Source organism: Parasteatoda tepidariorum, chromosome 9 (assembly GCF_043381705.1).
Source record: "Parasteatoda tepidariorum isolate YZ-2023 chromosome 9, CAS_Ptep_4.0, whole genome shotgun sequence".
Taxonomy (NCBI): domain Eukaryota; kingdom Metazoa; phylum Arthropoda; class Arachnida; order Araneae; family Theridiidae; genus Parasteatoda; species Parasteatoda tepidariorum.
Window position 1 is genome coordinate 287,987 of NC_092212.1, and position 26,522 is coordinate 314,508.

At 30.9% G+C, this 26,522-nt stretch overlaps 1 protein-coding gene across 2 annotated transcripts in view; it reads left to right on the forward strand.

Annotated features, from left to right (window-relative positions):
- Positions 1 to 26,522, forward strand: part of LOC107453289 (protein O-mannosyl-transferase TMTC3) — a 234,368-nt gene that overhangs the window by 46,380 nt on the left and 161,466 nt on the right. Inside the window, exon 2 of one of the 2 annotated variants that reach the window (XM_043049050.2) lies at positions 17,037 to 17,076. The exons of the other annotated variant lie outside the window; for it this stretch is intronic. The gene's annotated coding sequence lies outside the window, so the exon portion shown is untranslated. The remainder of the gene's footprint in view (positions 1 to 17,036; positions 17,077 to 26,522) is intronic. 2 annotated transcript variants of the gene reach the window in all.

The following is a 26,522-nucleotide window of genomic DNA, read 5'->3' on the forward strand; positions in this document are numbered from 1 at the left end:
GCTCTTCTCTATATATATATATATAAAATTCACTGCTTTCTATGCTAGGATGAAAATCAACTTTTTCTGATGAAAGCTGTGAAGTATTAAAGTGGAAAATCTTCGTTGCAATCATTTATTAATCATCAAAAATTGTAAAAATATTACTTTAAGAGAATCTAAAGAACAATATTTAAATATCAAGTAATTGCACTAAATTTAAGGGCAAAATTGTAAATTTGCACCATTTTAATTCTGAGCTCAGTTTTTTAATTTATAATTTTATTCCTTTGGGAAAATCTAACTATGATTCAAAATTTAAATATAAACGATTGAAACTTGAGATTTCGTCCGGCAAAGAGATTCAGTTAAAATTTGAGTCTTAAAAAAATTAAATTTTGATCAGTGATAAATTGCATTTGGCGATAATATTACTATAAATTCTGTTCATATTGATCGGAAATCATCTGACTCTTGCATTTTCAGCAGGCATGGAGCTCCAGTAGAGATTTGATAATAAGAGATTCCATCGCCTCACACACAAAAGTGAGCGTTTAATAAAAACATAGCAGAGAAGACTGATTTATCGAAATGTTAGAATGATAGAGTGAAACAAAACCTTACTAACGCATGCGCAATAATAAAACTGAATGAAATGAGCTGTAACAAGAATTCGAATTCCAGGGATTTATTTTTGTGAGGTTGTTTTTTTTAAAGTATGGGCGACTCTGTTGTGCACACTAAATAGGTGACGCTTGCGTCGAAACGATTGCTTGTGTCTTATGCCGGCATTCCTTGGGAATAATTGTGCTCAGTTGCAGCCATGTAGGAAAACTATGTGGTCAGTTCCGTGTCTTTAAAATGGTCAAATTTAACAAATCACCCGCTATGCAAGAGATACGGTCAGGGATGCGTTTTTAGTCGGCAAATAACCTGTCTGCTGCATACATTCGCTGGCAGATTTGTGAAGTATCAAATTCTCTGCCATGCTGACAGGGAATTTTGCTATTCTATGTCATTGACTATCTCCGCAGCTCAGATCCCAGGTTTATTGGACTCTTTGGTTGGGAAGTTCAAGATCACCCTTCCCTACAGCCAGATCTTGAGCTGAGTGATTTTCCCCTTTTTCGTATTTCAAACACCATTTTAGTGGAAATCACTACAGCAATGACGAATACGTGAAAACGGCCTTGGTTGACAGAGCAGGAGACAAGTTTGTATGAGCAGGGTATTCTGAATCTAGTTGTAAGGTATGATAGGTGCTTAAACAAACTTGGCAATTATGTAAAAAAGAGAAACGTATGTAGAATCTTCTTTCGTTCGTATTTGTTTTCAAGCAGCCTAATTTAAAAAAAAAGAACCCTCGTATTAGCCTAAAACTTGTATTATCTGTTCAGCAACTTGACAAGAGCATTTAAGCGTAATTCTTAATGAGTTCACAAGCCTGCATATATATCTTAAGAATAAAAAATAAAACTTTATGCTCTTCTCTTGAGATAAGTAAATTCTGTACGATCATCCCAACATTTTTTAATTTTGATTGAGTGTATCCGAGAGAGCTAAGTCATTTTGAAATTAGAATTTTTGAATGCCAAATAAAAAGTATTTTTAACGGAATTATTTTAAGCACATAAATGTTTTGAATTTTTTTCCCAGCACCTAATAATAATTTTATTTGATTATAAGATAAAATTATTTATGTTTTTTTTTATTAAACTTAAAATAAAAAAAAAATCATATTTACTGAACCTTCAATAAAACATACCCATTGTTTCAAGTAAGAAAAATATTTTTTATTTTCAACGGAAATTTCTTTTTCGTCTCACAACAGTCTCACAAAATTTAAGTAGCGGTAAGGATAAGGACGTAAATCTGATACTATAGTTAAATGTGTTTATTACAACGACTACACAATTTTCTATAAAGTTAATATATCTGCAGGAGAACTCTATGCTCTTAGATCGGTAAATCAGTATCTTAATAAAAAAAAAACTTCCAATATTTATGTACGATTACTATATTTACTATTATAATTTCGTTTGACTTTTGGAACTGTTACATTGCTTAAGGCATTATTTTCACACATATCTTCATCGTTTGCATTTGTAAGAAAATTCAAATTTTGAATCAAAATTAAAATTCTCTTCAGAAACAATAAAGTAAACTTTTTTTATTACCTCTCCTTATTTTACATCTACCTGAACCCTAACTTTATTACTCATTTTAAAATTTAGAAAGAAAAATCCCCGTGTATAAGATAGAGGGCAGCAAGCCATATTTTTACAATGCTCGTTAATAGATGGCGTAGGTGACTGGAAAAATGACACAACACTGTCTTCTGCTGCATATTAGTTCATTTTAACTAAAATATTTTCCCGGATATCTGTTAATTTTTCCCTTAAGCTTCCTTACTCTGTTACTGCAAATGGTGATTATTTATCATTTTAAAATTCTTCCCCGTCTACAGAACGATCTATTGACGAATTTTTTTAACAATTTTTTTGATATTAATGAGGAGAAATGCCTTTTTCTCTTTTCTTTTTCCTTTTTTAACACGAAACTACACATTTCCCACCCCTTACAACTGGTTTGTGTCATTGCATATTTTCTGAAAAAGTAAGATATACTATTTTTTGTGCAAGTAGTCGAAAATAGGGAAAAAATGCCTAGAGTTTGCCAACATTTTCTTGAAAAAAGTACTCATAAGCTTAGGTTTATTCCACATATTAAGTTAGGCCACATTTTATTTCCTTTTTTTCCCCTTCCTAATTTAAAAACTCCTCAGGGTGCGGCGGCAATCCAACTGAATTCTACATTCACACCTTCCTAAAACGTAAAATATTTTACAACCTTTTATGGGGCGCAATCGCTCTCATTTAAGGAGACTTCCATAGAACAAATCAGTGTGGAATTCACAGACTGAAGCTAAAAAAATTTATCCTCTTCTTGATAGAAAGAATAATAATAATAATAGTAAAAAATGAACTTTTAGAATGAGATTTTGATGGAATATATTTTTTTATTCTTTTCTCTCTTCGAAGTTTTATGTTCGTCCAAATGAACTATTCAACCGTATGGCTGAGGGGACAGCAAAATCCATCAAAGAAATTTCAGAAAAAAACTAATAAATCTCGGTCCCAAACATGCATATGCAAGGAAAGCACTTCCTCTTTTCTATCGCAGCGCCTCCTACATAACAGAAGAGTAATTCTTCTATTTTATAACTCTGCTGAATTTTCCCTCCGCAGTTGGAAAACATTCAAATCTTTCTACCAAAAATTTAGAGTCGGCTGTTTTTATGAGCTCTGAAATTTCTTATTTACGGGGACACTTATTTACATTTTATAACCGAAGGAACGTCGGGAAGTAAATTTTATTATAAAAACTTTCTGAGGTATAAAAATATTTTCTTCCACCACAGTTTAAGGAGGGAGGGACGGAGAATTATAAGAACTTTGAATAGTTATAACATTTTCAAATACATTCATGGAAATAAAAATTTTAATAGCTCTCAAACAGGGGGAAAAAGAATAAATTATAAAACACGAGTTTGGTTTGAATTTAACTGCTTTTTGAGTGATTATTAAAACGTACTTTTTACGTTTTAATTTTCTATCGCCTTTCGCTTTCCAATTATTTTCGGTTGTTCTGCATTCCTGTTAATTTATTACAAAATATTTAATGAAATGAACTGCATCGTTCAAAGTCGAGCTTTACCCGAATAATCTTTCGCAAATAACATAAGAGCTTGACTAAATGAATTGATGCTCCAAGGAAGAAATTTTCTTTTGTTTAGAATAATTAGATAAAAGGCATTGAAAAGAGTGTGAAATTGTTATCTTGCATGGAAGCAATTTTCTATTTATTCATTGAAAGAGAAATAAATTTCAATTGAATTGAATTTCAGCACTAAATCTTCCAAAATTATGATACTTTTTAGTGATCAATGTATCCATCCACTGAATCTGCTGGATCAACTGAAAAAATAATCTACTTAGAGTTCTAACATTTGGAATAGTGACAGGGACTTTGTCGTGACAGAATCTTCCATTGAAAGTTAATCATCATGTCCTTAAATTAAGTTTGTTTATCTTGTTTCTTCATAACTCCTCAATACCGTAAGGGATTTTCTGAACTGTTTTCTTTTCAATATAAACATATTATTTCCTATGTTTATATTGAATTTCACAATTTCCATCATTAGGAAAAAGATTCAACCGGTTCTGTTATGTAAGGAGTGTTTCTGTGCGAGGAGGAGAAAGAAAAGATCTGAATTCCTGACACAGGAGGAGTAGAAAGCGGCTTCTTTTGATGTTTACGTTTAGACTATGGGGTGGACACAGATATTGTAGGTAGTCGTACTTATAGAGTGAGAACTAAGTGAGTATAGAAATTACCTTTACATGTACTCCGAGGGGAGCTTCCGTGGCGGCAAGGTACACGTTAAATCTATAGAAACCTCTCTCGTTGTTTGTGCTGCGAAAGTTTGGAGAGAACTGTCCACGTGGATCAACTTTACTCATGGATGTTTACTCTTACCTAACTGTTTTAAAGATAAAAAATAGGAGCAGGTAATAATTGGGTGGTGTGTATTCAGAGAGAGAGAGAGAGGAAATAATAACTCTCGCTGATGGACCACTTGGACAGACGAGAAATATTCACAAATTAAATGAATGGTTTTTTTTACTAATTAAACATGCTATCGCATAGTAAATAAAACTGAAATTGAATAAATAAAAATTTAATGCAGTTAAATGCAGTTAAAAGATGATTCTTTCTCATCATATACTTTCGAAATGGAACAAAAGAATCGAATAGAATCCTTACTAAATTTAATTCAGCAATTAAAACTCCAGTTTGGCGTCAATAATTCCTCGTGGAAAACTAATCCCATGACATTATCAAATGTTCGAATTGGCGGAGTGGAAAATTCGTAATTCCGGTGACCGAATTGAGGAACATCCCTTTCACTCTACTCCAAACACAAATGGAGTTCCCAGACTAGAAAAGTTCTCCCGAATTCGAAACAATAGGGGAAAAAGAAAATGAACAAATTTTTGCCATCGACAAACAGGCCGATATTTCAGGCTGACGGTTACGGGTGTCATTTTAATCGCTCCGATTTGTTTCGAAGGGAATAAAAGGGAAACGGAAGAGGGAATTCTCTTTGGAAATAGGGAATAATTGAAAATAAAGAAAACAAATGATATCAGATGGAAAAAAAAAATTGTGACCTACGGCACTTTCTATGTTTTTGTTTCCCATTAGCATCGAACATGAAATGGGTGTTATTAAAACAGTTTTAATTTGTTTTCGAAATCTTACGTTATTTATAGTTTCTTATTTGAGATAACCTATATGGTCTCGGTACAGGGCAAGATAAAATAAAATTAAGTATTTTGAAAGGAGACAAGGATAAAAAATAGAAATCATTGTTTTTATTTTATTTTTTATTTTGAATGACTGGAGTCATTTTGTATTGAAAATAGCGATGCGACACGAGTGTAAACAAAACACACACACAGAAAAAAAAAATAAAATTGTTCCTTTAAATTTTTATTGCAAAACTGAACGTGAATTGAATGTTCCTGCAGTTCGAAATGTAGTTAAATATTACTTACAAATACTTAAGAATTTTTTTTGAAGCTTACAAGAAATAACTTTTCCAAATTTATGCATCTTAACTGAACAATTGGGAAGTTCTAAAAATGATTTAAATTCCAATAATTATGAGTTTTATATTGGGATATAATAATAAGTAAGTATTAATTTTTTAACTAGCTGTTTTTTTATAAAAAAAAGTATTAAAATGATTCATTTTGCTTTTGCTACTGTCAACTGTGGTTACTTTGACTACTTCGTGAACTGCTTTATCATTTAAAGAGTGGGAAAAAGTATTTCAGAGGGTTCTGACCTTAAAGAATTTATACGCTGTGTTTAAATAAATTTTCCTTAATTTCTTTTTCAATAAAAATTCAAAACCATAGTGCCTAAAGTTACCGTCGCAAATGTATTTTACTTTAGCCATTAGATAGCTATCAACCTGATAATGTGATCTATCAGATTACTCTAATGTTACCTGACCCGCAACCCGGGTAACTTCAGTGAGGATAGCCTCTAAAGTCATTTTTTTAAAAAAAATGTTTTATTTGCAGGGGGAGTTTAAAATGAGTTAAACTGTAGTTAGGAACTGCTTAAAAATATTATTTATTACTTTTATAAATCATATCTACACTAAAAACTCGTTAAACTGCTAGATTCTTGTAATAAAATTATAGTAGGAAAACCATTAACGGGAATAATTAAAAAATAAGGAAAATATGCATTGAGAAACGAGTTTTAAAAAGGAAAAAAAATTAAAATCTGTAAAAAAATAATTTGATGTGTCTTGCTGCTTTGGGGATGGAGTTTCAAAAAATAACGTAGGTTAGAGAAGCGCTAAGTTTATCAAAATTTTTTTATGATAAATCAAGACTTTTCTACATAATTTTTTTGAGAGATAGACCACAAAAAAAACAACAAAAAAAAGACATGGACGTTTTGACAGGAAATGCCTTACAAGTTTTTCTCCTGAGATGATTCACTACCAAATAGTTTCTTGCTTATTCCGACAGTTTCAAAGTCCCATTTCGATGCTTCGTTTTGCATCTGAAGTGATTAAGTAATGAGTAAAGATTTCCAGGGCTAAAGAGAATAGAAGGGCTGGTTCACTCCTTTGAAGTATCTCTCGCCGCGCCGATCCTCCGACGTCACTCTAGTGACGTCACTTTGGCGCAAAGCTTGCACTTTTACTTCAAGAACGGAGCGTTTGGCCTTACTAGCTCTAACTAATATTGGANAAAAAAAAAAAAAAAAAAAAAAAAAAAAAAAAAAAAAAAAAAAAAAAAAAAAAAAAAAGCATGGATGTTTTGACAGCAAATGCCTTACAAGTTTTTCTCCTGAGATGATTCACTACCAAATAGTCTTTTGCTTATATCGGCAGTTTCAAAGTCCCATTTCGATGCTTCGTTTTGCATCTGAAGTGATTAAGTAATGAGTAAAGATTTCAGCATTTTCCACACTGCTCAAATCTGTATCACACTAGTCGCTTTGACAAATTGAGACATTTAGTCATACGAGGGTAAAATAGCCCTTATTTTCCTTAATGTCATGGTTTAATATTGCTTAAATAAAAAATTACATGAATATGAAGGTTTAAAAATTCCACAATCATATTCCGGCAATGGCTATTATTTGAAATAAAAGTAAAATAAAAGGGCAAGAGAAATTTATGATAAGGGTTTCATCGATCAAACTTTATAAGATATTCAAATTGTTTGTTCGATAGTCACTTTACAAATTAGTTGTCATGAGCTATGATGCTTAAGCTAGATCAACTCTAACGTCATAACGACGATTTCCTTAAAGTTTTTACTCACCCAACGGACCCCTGCACCCTCTGCAACATTATAAAAAATGGCTAGTTGAAACTGTAGATTTGAATAATACTCTAAGACTTATAATTTAAGTGTCTCTGTCATATTTTTGCTTACTACTGCATGATTATATCATAGACGATATTATATTTATTGCAAAAATAAATGAAATACTTCTCTGTGCTTAGTTTTAAATTGTGTTTTTTTTGTTGCATTATTTCAATAGAAATACTATCGACTAAAGATAAGATTGCGTGAATTTATGTCAATGTTTTTAAATTCTTCATATTTTACATTCAGGCACACATATAGCTTTTTTTAAAATTAATTTCAAATTTTTTAATCTTATATTTTAGTTCTATTGTACGCTAAAAGTGATTCTGTCGCAGTTTTATTTCCATCTGTTTATTTCATTCTGTTATATGATGAATCCTAGTGTAAGTAAAGAAAGGAAAGAAGAATAGTACATAATTTTTTTTCTTCAAATTTATACTACTAATAGTTTAATAGGATTAATAATGCTTGTCATCACTATATATATGGATTTTATTACGGGAGGAAATTTAAGAACAACAAAAGTGGTCGGAAGTTAAAATAACTCGAAACTTACTTTGAAAAATATACTTTTGTCCTCATTAACACACAGCATTCGTAAAGAATTAGTATATCTAAGCTTCTTACTGAATTAAAACGAAACAAGTAACCAAGCAATTGCAGAGAACTTCTTAAATTCAATTAAAAATAAAAAAAGAAAACGATAATCGCATCAATCTAACTAATCGTTATGCCTTTTATCGTATCATGGTGCTGTCTGTGGCCATTTAGGTGAAAGTGCTGTGATTTTGTTACGGATTGAAAATAAATACATAAATAAAAAAGTTACTTTCTTATACGCTCTATCATTAAAAAAAAACTATCTGCAAATGGAAACACTTATGCCTTAATTTTGCCGTCATTGCAAACAAAACTCTTGATATTTTACAGAACGTTCAAAGGTTAATCAGTATTTGTTATTTGTCTCCAAACGTCTTTTAAAGAATAGCCCAACTTCCAAAGTAACTTAATATTTTAATATTTTTAATTTATCAATAATATATTAATATTTTTAACTCATCGCAAAGTTAACAAGACTAGTGTTTTAGTAATTATTTTAGAAAATAATGATATTGGAAGAGATGTGTAATTAAGAAATATAAAACTTAAGTTTCTTTCCATAAACTCAAAACTAATCTCGTATATTCATTAAAGTTTTGGAGTATCTAATTTCATTTGAAGTAATGAGCCAAAAAATTATGAACGTTTCCTCATTTTTCAAGGAACTTGTCTGGTTAACGTGGAAAGCACGTGATTGAGTTTTAATGGTATTTAACTGCTGCTAGAGAAGGTCATGAATCATTTTTACATTGACGTACTTTTGTGAGTGATGGGAAAGGCTAGTGATTTAAGCGAATTTGAAAGAGAGCGGACCTATCGTAATGGGTCGAAGATTCGGAACGAGTATCTACGAAACTGCATGACTGGTTAGTGGTTCAAGATTCGCCATTGTAAATATTTATACAAAGTGAATAAATGACGTTGAATCTAGCAGTAAAAACCAAGGTGTCCATCAAAGAAAAGGGATTGTCTGATTTGGTAAAACAAGTAACGGTGCCAGATGGTAGCTCATTTCATAAATACATCGCAGGTTCGATCTGGGAAAATAAACACTGACCATGGATAAGTGGAAGATAGTTATCGCAACGGATAAAAATTATGATTTCTCATTCATCACGTCGAAGGCCACGTCAGAGTGCACTGTCTTCCAGGCGAACAGTTGCTCTATAACAGCAGGTCATTTATAGGCTGGTGATGACGATTTTAGGCATTAAGGGGTAGTTGTCACGTGTGGTTCTGTTTGTGGAGCACTTGTACTTTGCGTCTGCTTTCCAACTGGGAATGGAATCTTCCAGCAGGATAACGACTCAATTCACAAGGCCCGAATTGAGTTGAAGTGATTCGAGGAACATAATGATGAATTCCAACTTGTGTCCTGGCCACCTAATTCGCTGGCTCTTAATCCAATATAGAGGATATTTGGGAAGCAAAAACTTAGCTCTGAGAAGAAAAAAAATCCAATATGTCGAATACTTCGCATTGAGTGACCCTAGCTTTGAGATTTGCTACATCTAATTATCAAAAAAATAATAATAACTTATAGCATCCATGCAAGTTGTAGCTTGTTTGAAAGCAAGAGAAGGCGTTATTGAATGGGTTGTCATAATATTTTGGCTCATCAGGGTAAATAAATATTCAATTATATTAAATTCAAGCTGAAACAAAGATCATGCAACTTTAAACGTTAAAACAGTGGGAACTTATAACTTGAAAAATACATATTTATTTGCAATTTAAATGAAGGATAATTTAACCCACTGACGGTCCTGCACATAAAAAGTGATATTTCAACCTGCAGTTTTCTCTGCAAAAGCAAAACCAGTTTTTCTATGTTATTAGATAGGGAAATAGTGTGTAGGGGAGAAACATTCTCCAAATTTTGCTCATTTTTTAAACCACCAGTGGGTTAAAACTGAAATAGAATAATTTTTCCTAAAACACTCTTCGGCCTTTTCTTGGCACTACAGTCTAAAGCAGGCATTGTTGTCCCAACAAGTTTTTTTTTTCGGAGTCAACTAGATGCATGTTCTGAAAGCTCTTTTAAAATCTTAAGTTTTGGATAATTCAAAAGAAGATGTTCCAAATGAATTAGTCTTTAAAAGTTTTAAAACTTTGTACGCAAAGAGTGCGTCTACATAAGCAAAGAAAAGTTATTAATATCTTTAAAATGATTTTCATTCCTTATGAGATGATGTTGAAAGAATAGCGTATGTACAGCGCACAAAATGAAAAAGATATCACCCTAAAAAATTTTTGCTTTAACCATCGGATTCGCACCAACTAAATACCAATCTTAAGGGTTCAGAAAGTTGAGTCTAAATATATTATTTAATGAGTGAAAATAGATAATTGAGTTATGGAATCAGAAACAACAATTTTCTTAAACAACAATCAAATGAAATGCTCTAACTGAAATGGGCTGGCATTTAAACTCGTCGTCTATTGGACATTATAGGCGAGGCAGCATTTGCATATAATTGCAGCACGGCCTACGATTCGAATTTAATGGATTATGTCAGCTCACTCAGTAATAGTTCGTAAATGACAAGTTTCGCTTCAATAATTACTCGAAATTCAGCGTGACTAGCACCGTTTACACGCTAAACTATATGATAGGTTTTCGTAGCCTCGAGTCACGTTTTGCCACCCTCCCCCTTACCGTAATCTCGTCATTTCACATTTTAGCGAGCATAATTTGAAACTATTTATACGAAAGATATGCATTCCATCTTTAGAAATTAGACTTTTGATGTTAATGTTTGAAAGAAACTACATTTTATTAAAAAGAATTCCCCAGATTTTCAAGAAATTTTTTTAAAAAAATTATATTTTTTATTTTAGATTTAATTCAAACACAGAGATTTTTATGAATGCGATCAACAAAATGCAATGATGAACCTCGAATTTGAAGAATTGAAGAAAATGTTTTTGAGCTTTCTCATTTACTTTGGTACATTTATTAAAAAAGAAAAAAAAATGAGGTGCCCATTCGAGAAGATAACTCAATTAAAGTTTAAGTCATGTAGAAAAACCAAGCAAAGAATTTAATACAATTCTGGAAATAATAATTTAAATAAAAATGTTAAAATCTTGGTTTTTCTCTGTGTTGGCGTCTGGTACAAAGCTCCATGAAACATTCTAGCCGGCAGGACAGTGGATGAAATTTTAAATAATGTTAAAATTTTTTTAGTGGATATAAAATGATAAATTATGCTCATCGCAATTGAGAATTTTTTTTAATTGCTTTAAAGAGTGGATCTCTCTTTATTTAAAATGTGTGTACTCCAGTTAGTCGAAAAGTGGTCAAAATGATAAATTCTATGAACATATATATTGTGATCGAGTACAGAGAGGCAGATAGTTAAAAAAAAAAACGATTGAATTTTATTTTATCATCACGGAAAAAAAGATGAAATTTTAGTTATCTAACAAGCAGGGGAGGGGGGGGGCATCGTTACAAACAAAGTTTATAAAAAACATAAAATTAACGCTTTTTAACCGAAACTTTTCTTGATATTTTAATATGAAGGCAGATCACGTGAAATGGTGGAATCTGAAAGCAAAACTACCCGATTAAAATGGCTTAAGTAAGAGACATTTAAATACGAAGGCGTAAAAACCTTCAATTAACCTTTCCTGTATATCTTCAACTCGATTTAATCACGCTAGTTTTATACAATCGATATTTTCTTTCAGTTATACTAACCACACCCTTCTGGTATTTGAACGTGAAATCACGAAATATCAATCGATAAGCATTTTTGCAACTTATTATTTGCATTGCAATTATTTCACTCTGAATGAAATGTTATGAAACTGAACCGTTGTGAAAACAGTGCATAAAATTAAAACAAAAAAAGGAGATAATTTATTTTATTAAGTGACAGATTGCTAATGTTGACAAAAACTATATAACTTTATGTGCGGATTCTTTTTACCACTTGGTTCATTTAACTTTGATAGTTCTTAATCCATTTAAAAAAGCTGTTGGGATATTCTTTGAGTTAAATATAAACATTGTGAAAAACGGATACAGCCGACAGAAAATAAATTCTTTGTCTCATCTGTATCTGTTTTAGACAAAAAGACGACATTATCCCCTACCTCTCTCCACCACTAAAAGACATGTAACATGCCATTCCTATGGATGGTGTTTTCTACATAAATATAAACAACAATAATATCGAGCTCTTGACCTGCACTACTTGCAGTTAGAAAGTTTACAATTGCTTACTGCATCTTATTCCGTGCGGCGATATTTTCAAACAGGCAATTTTGTTTTTAATAAAGAATCAATTTATGCAATTTCTAAGCTCAAATCAGCTGTATTTCATAAGACATATATGATATTACGTAATTCTGGCGAGTTTGAAGAGAGCATTTGTTTTAGTTATTTAGAGATGTATTGTTAAAAAGGGGCACATGGTTGCTAGATTTGGAAAGAACTCGCTTTTTTGGCAGCTCTCATTTGGCCTCTTTTCATTTGCTTATAACTGTTTGTTCTTAGTGCAAGCCATGACCTATCTTACGATAGTGTTAGCATATTGTTAAGCAGCATTCATTTCACAAATTATCATTTAGATTTAAATTTCGAAATTTGTGTATTGTTAACAGGGTAATAAGTGTTTCATAACGATTCTTTTTTCAAATGACAATTTTTACGTCTTGAAATGACGATTCTTACAACAATTTTTCCTTTAAAAAGACATAAATAATAAATCAGGTAACAAATACACGTATGCGAGAAATTTTTTATTGTTGATTGAGCCAAATGAATTCAAAACATACCTATAAAATTAAGCCGGAAGTATAGAACAGTCAAGAGCTTGCAGCGCACCCTAGCGTAGAAAACGTCATCCATTATGGAAGGATTAGCTTCTTGTTTTGTAATTCTACCTCTCACCCTACAATTCTACATTCTATCTTATTATTCTACTTCTTACCAACCATTCTGATACTTACTTTACTATTCTATCTTCTACTGTATTCTATCTTTCTATTGGTCTTTAGCCGACCGACCTGTGTAGGGGTCAGGAAACTGGCCCTGCATCAGAAAGGCTCTGGGGTCGATTCCAAGGCAAGGCATAGATGTTCTTTCATTCTCTGTACTATCTATCATTAGTGTGGGAAAAACGTTGGTCCACCTAATATGGCACCTTTGAAAGACTGGCCAAAAAATCTGTCCTTCGGATGCCTGTATAGACGAAAGGTCATTCCCCAGGAATACATCGAAAAAAAATTGACCTTTTTATTTGACTTCTCTAAAATTTTCGCTCTCTTATTGGAGTATCCAGTTTTATAAAGTAACGCTAATACCGCTGAAAGTTCTGGAAAATGTTTTTTAAGAAATAATGGTCGAAACGAATTGTTTTTCTATCGTAATAAATATTTTCTTAAAAGTTCTGAATACTAACATAGCAATATATATATATATATTAGTTTTTTCATCTTTTTGCATTTAATCAACTAAAATAACGAAGGACAGTAAACTCCAACCGTTTTTTCCTTTCTCCTCATCGGAAAACTGACTACTCCAATTAAGGAGGCGTTTGAATAAAACAGAAACCATTTTTCTTCCCGCCTTTCGTAAACAATATTCTCTCTCTTGATTTTTTTTATACCTTTCAAGAAGGATAGGATACTATTACTTAATTAGTCTGACATAGAATCCGGCAAAGACTAGTTTGTTTTTTCCTTTCTCCGGGATCCAGGAACGAGGGGGTGCGGTCGTGCGGTAAATGTCAACTTATGGGTAAACGAGTTTTTGTTCGCGACGCTCGGTACACTTCATTGATTTGGAAGAGTCTCATGCATTTTTCCCCACCAACTCTGGAATTCTAATCTGTTTCGTTGGAAAGAGTCCTTAATTAAATTTGCAAGGCTTTACACGTCGCAGTGATTGAATAAAAGCGAATCACGCGATTTATTTATAATGTGAAGTGAATACAAATTGTTTGTCTCTTTTCTGGAAAATGTTTTACAAATACTAAACAAATTTAAATTGCGTAAATAACAAATAATTGGGTTGTTATTTTGCAAGAAGTATTCATTATATTGTTTATATTTTTTTAATTTTATTTGTGACAACCATAAATATATTTATCACATTTTGTTTAATACCAACACAAAATATGACATTTTTAGGACAAAAGGGTTCGCGCTAAGAATTTCAAATTATTAGCCAAATATCAAAAGTATTCGCCAATTTTCGAAAGTCTTCTCCAAATTCAAGTCGTAACATTTTTTTATGATTATTTTTTCCCCCATAGAACACTATTTTACGGTAGTTTGTTTCTGGCTTATATTATTTGGACTCGATTCTAATGTGTCATGCGGCGCATCTACCCTAAATTACTGTAATCGAATAAAAAAATACTGATTCATTTAAAAAAATTCATTTTGACGTAATTTTGAGGACCAAATTAAATATATAGTTTTCTTTTCAGTGGTTGAACAGTTCGCCAAAACACAATGTTATTCGCCAAATTTACGATTTTATAGCATTTGGCGAGGAGGCGAATGCTTAGCGCGGTCCCCGTCAAACAGAAGGCTCCCTCCCCTGATTACCCTGCTCACCAACCCCAGTAGTTGCTTTTAATTCTTTATCATTTTACCTTTTCCTTAAAAGTTATTATTTTACACGAAAACAAATAGTATTTTGTTCGCAAAAATGGAATTAACATATTTTTGTACGAATGTTTTATTGATGTTAATTTGAACAAAATAAACGATTACCTGAATTTGAAGAATAATTGATTGTACTTAAAAAAAAAATAAATAAACTGAGGAATATAGATTTTGTGAAGCTGAGATAAATTATTTATAGTTTTACTCTTTAAGGCGACGCAAAGTGTTTTATATTTTTAAAAATTTCAATATAAACGTAAAGATATATTGTATCTGGCAAAATCTGATTTCCCTGTCTTGTATTTTTTGTTACTTTCAACATTGACTCAACCACCGAACGTACAAAAACAAGATCGAGAGAGCTAAATAAATATATTTGCAATATAATATAATAATAATATATTATGTTGTAAAGAGACACACTTATCAAATTATTATAGAATAATAAACCTTGTATAACAATAAAAATATGAAATACCAAAAATAGGCTGCAGAGAGAAAAGCAGGTCACTTTGCAAAATATTAAAAATACAATTGCGGTATTTTTAAGGGGACTATAAAATGCTTAATTTATTTTTCATCTTTTAAGTGTATTGATGTTAAAAGCATGATTTTCTATTCAGCAATGCAAGAAAATTCATTTCTCAAGTTGTGTGAAAATATGGAAATTTAAGTGAAATATTAATAAATACTTTTTTTTTACTTAAACAAAATGAGCCGGGATAGCCTGGTAGATAGGGCGCTGGACTTACGTTCGTGAGAACGGAAGTTCGAATCCAGCAGGCCGAAGACCCCCCCTGTAGTAAATGGTGACTGGTGCACGTTAAATATGTCTGGTCGGGCCGGGATAGCCTGTTTGGTAGGACACTGGGCCCATGTCCAAGAGGTCGTGCGTTTGATCCTTGCCTGCCGAAGACTCCCGTGTTGTANATTTTTAAGGGACCATAAAATGCTTAATTTATTTTTCATCTTTTAAGTGTATTGATGTTAAAAGCATGATTTTCTATTCAGCAATGCAAGAAAATTCATTTCTCAAGTTGTGTGAAAATATGGAAATTTAAGTGAAATATTAATAAATACTTTTTTTTACTTAAACAAAATGAGCCGGGATAGCCTGGTAGATAGGGCGCTGAACTTATGTTCGTGAGAACGGAAGTTCGAATCCAGCAGGCCGAAGACTCCCCCTGTAGTAAATGGTGACTGGTGCACATTAAATATGTCTGGTCGAGCCGGGATAGCCTGGTTGGTAGGACACTGGGCCCATGTCCAAGAGGTCGTGCGTTTGATCCTCGCTTGCCGAAGACTCCCGTGTTTTAAATGGTGACAGATGCACGTTAAATATGTCGAGTTTCAAAGTCCTCCATGTTTCCATAACAAATCATACCTCTGGGAGTACTGATCCAGGAGTTTCCTTGTCTTCTGGATTGGTTCAAAATTACAAGGCTACGGAGTTGAACATTAGCAGTCGTAAACCCAACAAATTGGATCGGCTGTTCAACGACGGTTATAAAATAAAATAAAATATGTCTGGTCAAAAGGTCCACCCTGTTCCCATAACAAACTATGCCTCTAGGAGAACTCAACTGGCGATTGATCGGTCAAAATTACGATCAGTGGGTGAATGAATTGATGTATGACTGTGTCCACACTATAAAACGGGTGTAACAGAAGTCGATTTCTTGACCTAGATGGCACCACTGGAAAACAAGAACAATCGCATCCCCATTGTCTTAATGGCCGACGTCAACAACAACTTAAACAAAATTAAAATTTTCTTTCTACATAATTTTTTTTTTTAAAAAAAATTACTCAATTTGAAATTTTTCGATTACAAATAAGGTAGATATATTATTTTAAATGTAAATTGTTATAAGGAAATTTTTTTTTATCACTGTTTAAATAAAATTTCAATTATTCTTTATCAATGGAATAACGCTGAAACGGCACATTGTGCTAAATCAAGTTTAATCATAGGGTAGTTTCATTGACGTGAGCTTAGAGCTATTGTCTATTTTTTCAAAAACGCATTTTAAATACTGTTCATTTTCATAGACAAGCTTTTTTTAATGTTGGACAACATAATGACAATGCGACAACCGATTTAAAGGACAAGAAAATGTAGAAAACTAAATTTGCAATTAACTGATTATAACTTTTTTTCAAAATTTTTGTGTTATGAAACTATGTTAAACACTTTTTATGTGATTATGTGAAACTAAAGTATGCTACTTTAATGGTAGAAAATTGTAATAATTATCTTTTATTTATTTTCAAGTAGCTCATATCGTTTTTTAAAATTGTAGGACATTTTAGATATTAAGACTACATTTGACACAGATTTTTTTTAAAATTTCTTTTCAGAAATCTGATCCGAAGGAAAAGAAATATTAAGAAAACAGTGGTGAGTTATATCAAAAATTTCTTATGTACTCTACATTAACATTAATTATTACTTGTAATAATTTAAACCTAAAAAACATGTGTTAAAGTGAGGTGTTAAAATTGTTGGGTGATAAGAACTTGCAATGCAACATTTTTATGTTTTGTAAAATATCATTTCAAACTTTTCAATTGCCGACCGATCTTGTGTAGGGGCCAGGGAACTGGCCTTGCATCGGAAGAAAAGTTCTGGAATCGAATCACTGGTAAGACATGGATGTTCTTTCATCCTCCTGTACTATCTGTCCTAACTGGGGGAGCAACGTTGTCCCATCTAATAGGGTGTCCCTGAAAAAGTGGCCAACAAATCTGCCCCGTAAATGTCTGCAAGGCGAAAGGCGATTCCCTAGGTGGGCACTGAAGCAAAAACATTTAAATAAAAGTGAAAAAAACTACTACCTGTTCACAAAATTTAAAAACAAAATATTTTAGGCATTAATGTAGAACTGTAAACAGGTCATAATGTTTTTCCTTTCCACAAGACGCACTTTACTTTCCAATATTATATCTTTCAAGAAGATTTTTTGCAAGATTCTAAAATCTTTTGAGGCTTAGTACATACACTTGTCTCCAAGATAAGCCAAGCAAAATAATCTATTTAAAGTCTGGTTAATAAGATGGCCGTTTTTATATTAGTAAAGCGAATCCAGAATTACGCAGTTTATCATTTTTGAGTGTCTTCAGTCGCTTCTAGAAGATATAATTTTGATTTTCAAATAAATTTTGTATCCAAGAAAGCATATCATTCTTGAAATTGAACTTGTGATATGGTGGGAGGAAAATATTTGGTTTTAAACTTCACATAAGTTACTTAGTAAGGGTACCCTGTGAAAACTACTACCTTTTCTTGATTATATTTTTACTGTCCTTTTTTAATTTTTTTTTTTTTGGTTTCTTACATTCTTTATGTGATTCAGATAGTAATAACATACTTCTTGTACTTCCTTAATTAAAATTTTCTCGTTACTTGCGAAAGAAGTTTGCGAAATTATTTTTTTTGTCAGTTTGTATTAAATATATTAACTGAAGTTGTTAAAAAAAACCCAATGATTTAAAAAAATAATTAAAGAAAATCTTGGAGATAAAATAAATACAGTTTCCTGAATTCTGACTAGAAACGAAATTTTATTCTCGGAAAAAATTTAAAATTCGTTACAAAGTACGATAGCAAAGAATGCTGTTGACTAAAAAAGCTTTAAAAAAAACTGATTTCTGTTGCACCGTTCCTACTGAAACATTTGCTCGGTTGCCTGTCGAATCATATGGACCAATCATTTTTGGTCAGAATGTAATTCGAAGACTATTTTTTTTAATTATCGCTTCTATTTAATTTATGGTCTTTCGAGGAAAATAAGTTTTTATAGCAATTTTACAAATTATGTTATTTTCAAAATCAATTGTCGTAAGAAATTTTAAGTGACGTGCTGGCTCAACTGTTTCCTGCATTGATAATCAACATTCGAGGCTTCTAAAATTTTGAAACAAGTCACCGGAATTTCTCGAATATTATTATTGGAGGAAGATGTTGATAAATATTACAGATTCAAACTGCTTGAGTTTCTGGAATACATGATTTATTGTTCCTCTCTTTAGACTTAAACCAGATAAGGCACATTTGTTCTATTTTAAATTGGAAACCCTCAGGAGATTGATGATAAATGTATGAAGGTGAAAAGGACTTCTTCCCCCAACCCTTTTACAAATATATCAATAGTATAAAGGAAAAACACACACATATATTTAATGCATAGAAAGCCTTTACTCAAAAATAACTTTTGTATAAGATTATTTTGGGATACTTTAAACTTTGAGTACTAACTAAATTCTTTTAATGTTAATAAATGCTATTCATAATTCTTTTTCATTTCCTAAATCATAGAGAAATTAAAATACTAAAATTTAAAATATTTTATTTGAAAATATCTATTTTCTTAAATTTGAGTCTCACATGTTTTCACACACTTGAATATTCGTTATTTTTAACTGTCTGAATTACATTACGTATTCTTAAGTGGATCCTCTTTTACAATCGCTTATTTACTTTATAATTTGTAAAGTTTCAAAATATGCTGCAATAAAACAGCATTCAAAATCAATTTTTTAGAACTTCAAAACTCTTTTCTAACAAATGTCCTCTTAAAACAGAGTTGTCAGGTATAATATTTTGTTTTGGGGAAAGCTAAAAAATATTTTATTAAAAAAAAAAAAACTTTGATAATTTTTTTAAAATTTTTTTTAATTTTTTTTTAGAATATGTGGTGAAAGTTCGAAAGGTGTATATAATGCACTGATGGTCAAAACTACCCGAATACGGTCAAATTAACCATGTTTCTGGCTCTATGGGAACACACACACACAAAAAAAACCCCAGATAATTTTCACCAAAGCGATTGTGTAATGACTTCTTGGAAAATTAATAATAAGATATTTTTTTATTACCATGCTGTTTGGTAGTAAATGAGGCAAAATTAGGTAATTTTAAATAAAATCAGTAGCTTTAACAGCGAAGTAAACTCTTGTTAATTTTGTTTTACATTGGTGGATTTTTTTCCCTATATAAGCTGTAAGTTAACATCTGTCCCGCAGTGGTCTGATCGTTAAGACACGGTTCCCAGCAGATCACCGAAGTCAAGCATCACTGGCTGCGGTCAGTGTGCGGGTGGGAAACCACTTGGATAAGTCTGCGTTAGAACCAAGGGTGTGCGGTATTAGTCCTCGTTAAACTGTTCTACCGTAAAGTGCTCGTCTTCGCGTGCAGGTCGTCGGGATACAGAAACAGGGGTGCCATCTCTTCTGCCTAGGATCAAAATTGTGATGGCATGTCTTCGGATCATCCTCAGGGATGTTTCCCAGACCGTCGCCAATAGCCCATTGCGCAGCTCTAGTGAGACGTAAATGAACTACAAACAAACAAGTAAGCTAACATCTACCAACATTTGAAATTATAAAAAATATGCACTTGTAAATGTACAAATGCCTGAACAAGGCTGAACTAAATCAGTAGCTTAACGGTTGCGAAATAAATGCTACATTAAAGTAAGTAAAATTGCTAGATTAGGGCTGTTCCAACATCCTAAAACGGAAGCGTAGAAGTAGCAGGTTCAAATCCCACCATAATACTGGATTCATCTATATTTATTGTTACGCACACATACGCAGGCTTGTGTGCTAATTACAAAGATCGGCTAATATGCCTTCGCCAAGTTGACGTCCGGATAGCACAATATAGAGAAAGGTAGTTCACAGCCTGTGATAGGATGGGATTCAAACTAGCTACCTCCACGCAGCATTAGTCGAATATTTGTAATGTTTTTTTTTCTATAATTCGTTTGAGCAAAATATTTTCTTAAACTTGAATAGTGCTTGTAAATGGTGTTTTCTAATGAGCGCAGAAGTCTTCATATGCAAATATGACAACTATTTTGTTTTGCACTCATACTGAGGATCATATACTCAATATAAAAATTGTCTTGTAAATTCTTCTAAAATTAATTGACAGAGATTTTCAATGAAAATAAAAAACTAGCAATGAAATATGTCTGTTTTTATTCGATTTATTGCAAGATCAGGAGTAGAAGTCATGCTAGCATTTAAATAAAATATTATCGTTAAAATGTTTAAAATTAAGTGAAAATTGTATGGTGATCCGAAATTTTTCCAATAATCAATGTAAATATTTTAATTGTGGGAACTTAAGAATCTCTCTTGAGTCAATAGTAGAATCAGAAAAGTTTACATTTTAGTTATAAGCAAATTTACTTCTAAGGATACTTGAAATTTTTTTATTTTTATATCTCTATTTTAAGCAAACGAACATCAGAACAGCATTCAAAACTTCAATGAGTCAATTTTTTGATGCTAATAAGTGTATTATATTATGCAACATCCGTAGTTTCAATTAAATAAAAAAAATCAATGACTTTGAGGATATTTAGTTTTTTTAAATGTAAACATAACAGTAAATTTTTTGTCATAAAATAAACGGGCACACAATTAAAATCAAATTTTCCTTTACTATGCAACACACGATTATTAAAAAATGCAGAAGTAATAACAGCAATAGATAAGAAAAGCATCTGCATGATCAGAACAGTATATAACTATAAATTGTATAAAGAAAAGACATTAGTGAAAAAGGTTTCTAAATAAGTTGAAATTTTGGAAAAAATAATTTGGAAGTTATGAAATCGAATTTATGTAATTTAAAGACTTATTTTATCAAAATAAGTAATAGCCAAGCAAAATAATCTATTTAAAGTCTGGTTANTCACGTTAACAATTATGCTGTAAAATATTTGTCAGAAAGAAAAAGTAGTTATGAAAGTTATATATATGTATTGCATAATAAATAAATAAAAAAAACACGAAGAAAATTAAGAAAAACAATAAGTTTCATTTATTGCGCAGCGCTTAGGCTGCAAGTAAATAGAAGTCATAAAATAAGTTCAAAATGAAGATAAAACAAAGGAAAAATACAGATTAATGAAAAAAGGGGGAAAAGAAAATTAATAATAAAAATAACAAAAACAGGGGAAAAAAATCCGAAAGGAAAAAGAATGATAGCGGTCAGAAAATAATTTAAATTTGTATTGTCTATCTGGAAGCTTCATTTAAAATAGAAGTGCTTTAGCTAAGGGGAAACAGGGCTTGCAAAAAATTACAATTTAAAAATATCGGAATTATTTGCTTTAAATCAAGTTTTTTTATTCAGTTAAGATTTTTTTGATAATTTTACATTTATTTGTCAAATCATCTGACACAATGTATGCATAATTTGGTTAGAAATATATACTGCATATGAGAATAATGCAGTAAAACTAGTTAATATTTCTAACCAAAATATATAAAACAATCATTCAGTAGAACGAAATTGAAGACAGAAAAGCAATTCGTCAGCTAAAAATCTGACGAAGAGTAGATTTGTTTAGAGTGGACTACATTAATAAAGACAAAATACTCTAAGTTTTCTAATATTCTAGACAGAAAAATTCCTTCTTTATTATTGCTATGCACTCACTGCATATTTAAGTCTTAAAAGCACTTGCCTTTGTATGAACGCAAATCCAAATGGGTATATTTGAAATATGTTCATTATCAACAAATTATTCTTACAAATTATAACTTAAAAGTTTCATGCCACTCTTATCCATTTTTTTTAAATTCCCAGTTTAGTTTGAAATAAAATAATTTTACATCCATCTCTCTTTCCATATTTCTCTGTAAAGAAATCTTCATTTTTTGACTTAATGATTTGTTGACTGCATGATTTGAAATAATTTGGTCTAAATCAATAATATTGTTTTAAGAAAATGCAATTGTTTTAAATCAATGATTTTTTAAAAGAAATCGGGGGACTGAAATCTCGTTTTCATTCATAATTAATATCATGCCAATAGTGTTGGACTGGAGTTATGATTTCCTTTACTTATAACATGGCTGTAAACTTTGCTGTTTGATATCAGAAAATAATTGAAATTGTCCTCAGTGCTCTACTAGAGAATCGAGTGATCTAACTGCTTCTTCTTGCACACAAGAAAGCGAGTTTATGAAACTGCAATAAAAAGAAAGTATGCTGGTAAAAATTAAAGTGTTAAACGATTTATAATTAGAATAAATATTTCAAAAAAGACAATTTTTTCTCCTCGTATTTTTAAACTTATAAATTGTATGCGATTAATGGGTGAGTCCTAGTATTGAGAAGGAAGTGAAGTTAGCTTTTCCGCTAAAAATGAAGACTTGTTACAAAACAACTTCTACAGAGATATTCAATAGAGAGGGTTTTCCCCACTTCGGGTTACGACAAATTTAGTCTATAAATATTATCTTGAAAAGACTGTTTTGGTGTGAAAAAAAGTTTGTATATTTCAATATAGTTATGGAATTGCAAATGGTGAGCGGAATAAATATTTCCCTTCATTATTTCTCGGTCGAATGAATAAATTGGACTTTGATGTGGGAAATCAGACACAAAAGCGTCTGACTACATATACTTTTATAATCGACTTGATTGATTTTTTGACTATCGAATCGCAATTTGGCAATCCCATTCGTTTAGTCAGGTGAGTGATCAAAAGTCCCGTCCTTGCTCTGAAATGATTACGCAGCTAAAAAATATTCTTGCATACACTTATGAAAGTGTACTCTGAAATGCCAAATATAGATTCACGGAAAGAATAACTATTTAATAAGAGTCAAAAGCATTTTGAATTGTAAGGCAAGCAAATTTTTACATAGTTTCATAAAATGTAATTTTAAGAAACAAAATTTAAATAAAATAAGTCGAACTAGTTCTGAGTTACGACGGTTCAAAAAGTCTTAGTTTTTTTTTTAAATTTTTTTTTTCAATAATTATTCAATCGATTCAGTCAAATTTTGTATATTGTCATTTAAAAGTAGATTGTTCGAAATTATGCAAAAATTTGAGCGTCATATATTCTAATTTTTTTAGATTCTAAATAATTAAAATCCTAACGGATAGTTATTTAAATAATCATTACTTCTATGAGACTATCTCGGGGCTTCAAAAGTGGGTGTAAAAGTTTTCTATTTGTTTCGCAAATGCAACTAAAAACCCCAAAAAAGCAAATGAATGTGATCAAAATATCGACCGATCTCCAGGCTTAATTAGAGAGATTGCAACTGACCCCCTGTTTGGAAAGTCAGAAATCCTATTTTGTTAAAAAAAGTATACTTAGTTAGAGAAAATAAGTTTTCGAGTCTGATTCAGTAGCCTAATAGTTAGAACTAATTATTTAGAACATTTGAGATTTACTCCTGAAACTATTAAGACAGTTTTTTAGGTTGTGAAAATTTGATCATTAGAACAATCTCTCCTTCGTTTTTTTTGGTTAACAGAACAATTTTTCAAAATTTGTAAATTAAAAAAAAAATTGAATATTTTTAACCATTTTCACCAACACATTATTTAACTTACAATGAACTTTATTTTGCGCTTTCATGGGATTAAAAAATGAGAAGAAAAGCAAAAAAACATAAGTTATATAGTGACGTAGATTTTGAATATTTTATAACAAAAAAATTGTAGCATGTTTGTGAATGACAATTGAGATATTTATCTTGATAGATTTTAGATAAAATTTTACTTTCTAATCCAATTTTTGTTACAATTTGGATCCGAAAGTAAAATTTTATCTATATTCTATTCCAAATTTCATCGCATTATTAGTAGAATTTTATCTAAATTCTAGTCTAAAATTCATCGCAATTCCTCTTTCTTATTGTTAAAGAAAGAATTACGATGTAACCATACCATCATAAAGCTTATATTCTAGGGAGAAACAGATAGTAAATATAATAATGTTTCTTCAATATGCAAATTATAGCTTGAAGCTGTTTTTTGATGACTGCTTTGTCACACGGAATAAAGCTTTTTTGGCGAATAATATTTTATTTTTATAACTGTTCAGGCAAAAAATATTCATGAGTGTTTAGTTAAGTTTTATCCATGCTTAGGTGGTGCATTCTATGCTTATTAGAAAATTTCGCAAAATGTTCAGCATTGAAGAAAACCTACAGTTTTGTAAAAATTAAAAGCATTTATAATCCAATATTTTAATGTTTGAATGAGTTGCTCAAACGTTGCATTGTTACTCATGATAACGTGCAAAAAATTTGAGAATCACTGATTTTAATGATTTCCGTCTGAGAGGAAAAACATTCTAAAATCGAGTATTTCTTCAAAATATGTTAATATTTTTTTTAAGTATTTAAGATATGTGTTCATTTTAAAGTCTATCTGATTCCCCCAGCGATATAATATATATGTAAAGTTTGAAAGTAATAATGTGCTTTGAGTTGTGCATGTACTCAAACTGTAGCTTTTTCTTTATTGTGGAAAGGATTTTTCTGCAATAAAATTTTGGGATCACAGTTTCTCAATTTATTAAAAATGCCTTAAATATCTCTCACAAAAATCTTTTATAATGAGAGCTATAATAATATTATAAGTGCAGAAGGAAAAATGCCTGAATAATGTTATATTTTATGAAAAACCAAATCGGTCAGCTGTTAGGAGAAGGGGGAGAGAAGAAGTAACCCGGAATAAATCAACTAAAGTTTATTACACTCTCTAAAAAACGCACCTGCTTCATTCCCCGTTCGTGATTCCTGGAAATTACGCAAAATATCAATGCTTCCTCTCTCTTTTTATCCATTCAGAAGTTATGAGGATACATAGGAAAGAGGGGGTGAGCGAAATTGGAAAGAAAAAAATATTGGCAAAGGGGAAGGTGAGGTTAGACACGGCCACGTGCGAATTCGAATCGCTTTTTCATTCACTGACACGAAAAACCGAATTGTTGGGGAAATCGAAATTCGTTTAAATTGAGAAGATTATGAACGTGTGGGAGGTAAACCTCATTCTGAAATATGCTCATTCTTGTGAAACACTTCGGCTGTTTTAAACTCTTTTTGTTTTCTTCATTGAAAACGCATGAATAACTTTCCTGCTTCGAAAAAAAAATATAGAACCTGATTAGTTTCTTGTCGACTCCATCTGTTGTTTTCTAATCCATTTTCGATGAGAGTAGAAAATGTAGAAAATGAATCGGATGAAAATAGTTCTTTTTCTTACACTCTCCTGCTTGATTCATGGCTCTCGATTTTTGAGTTATGATTCGAAATTGAAATGCATCTCTTTCTAAATATACATGAATGAGCCTGTTTACCAATCATAAAAGTGACTTTACATTTGAATATATGAAATGCATCGTATTTGTATGATAATAATTTCGTGGCTGATTACATTTATTCGTTTATGCGAAATGAAAAATAAATTTTTGAAAGGAAAAAAAAAATAGAATTTTAATGTTAAAAATACATTTTGCGACTATTTTTTGAAAAGATTTTCGCGATTACTTTTTGTTGAATAACGTTTTTATACTATAGTCTGCTTCAGAGAAAAATGTATATCTAATTTTAGTTATTTCTTTATTTTTTTTACTTTTTCTATTTTTAACTTATAAAAACAGTTTTCATAGTAAATGTAGAAAAAGAGCATCAAATACAATAAATAAATAAGTGCATTTTGCTTTTAATGAGTGCGATTTTTTCGCTATAAAACTTTATTGTAAGCCAAGAATAAATTTTAACAAAATTATTTATTTTTAGTTAGCGAAAGTAAAATAAATAAATTTAAATATGAAAAATAAGTAAATAAATTTCAATCAATAAAATAAAATAAATAAATGAAATAAAATAAATTAGAAAAACATTATAACTAAATTAAAAAATGAATAAAAAATTTTANACAAAAAAAGAATAAATAAATAAAATAAAATAAAATAAAATAAAATAAAATAAAATAAAATAAATAAATAAATTAAAATAAACAAAGTAAGTAAATAAATTTAAACAAATGAAATAAAGTAAATCTTCATAAATTAAAAA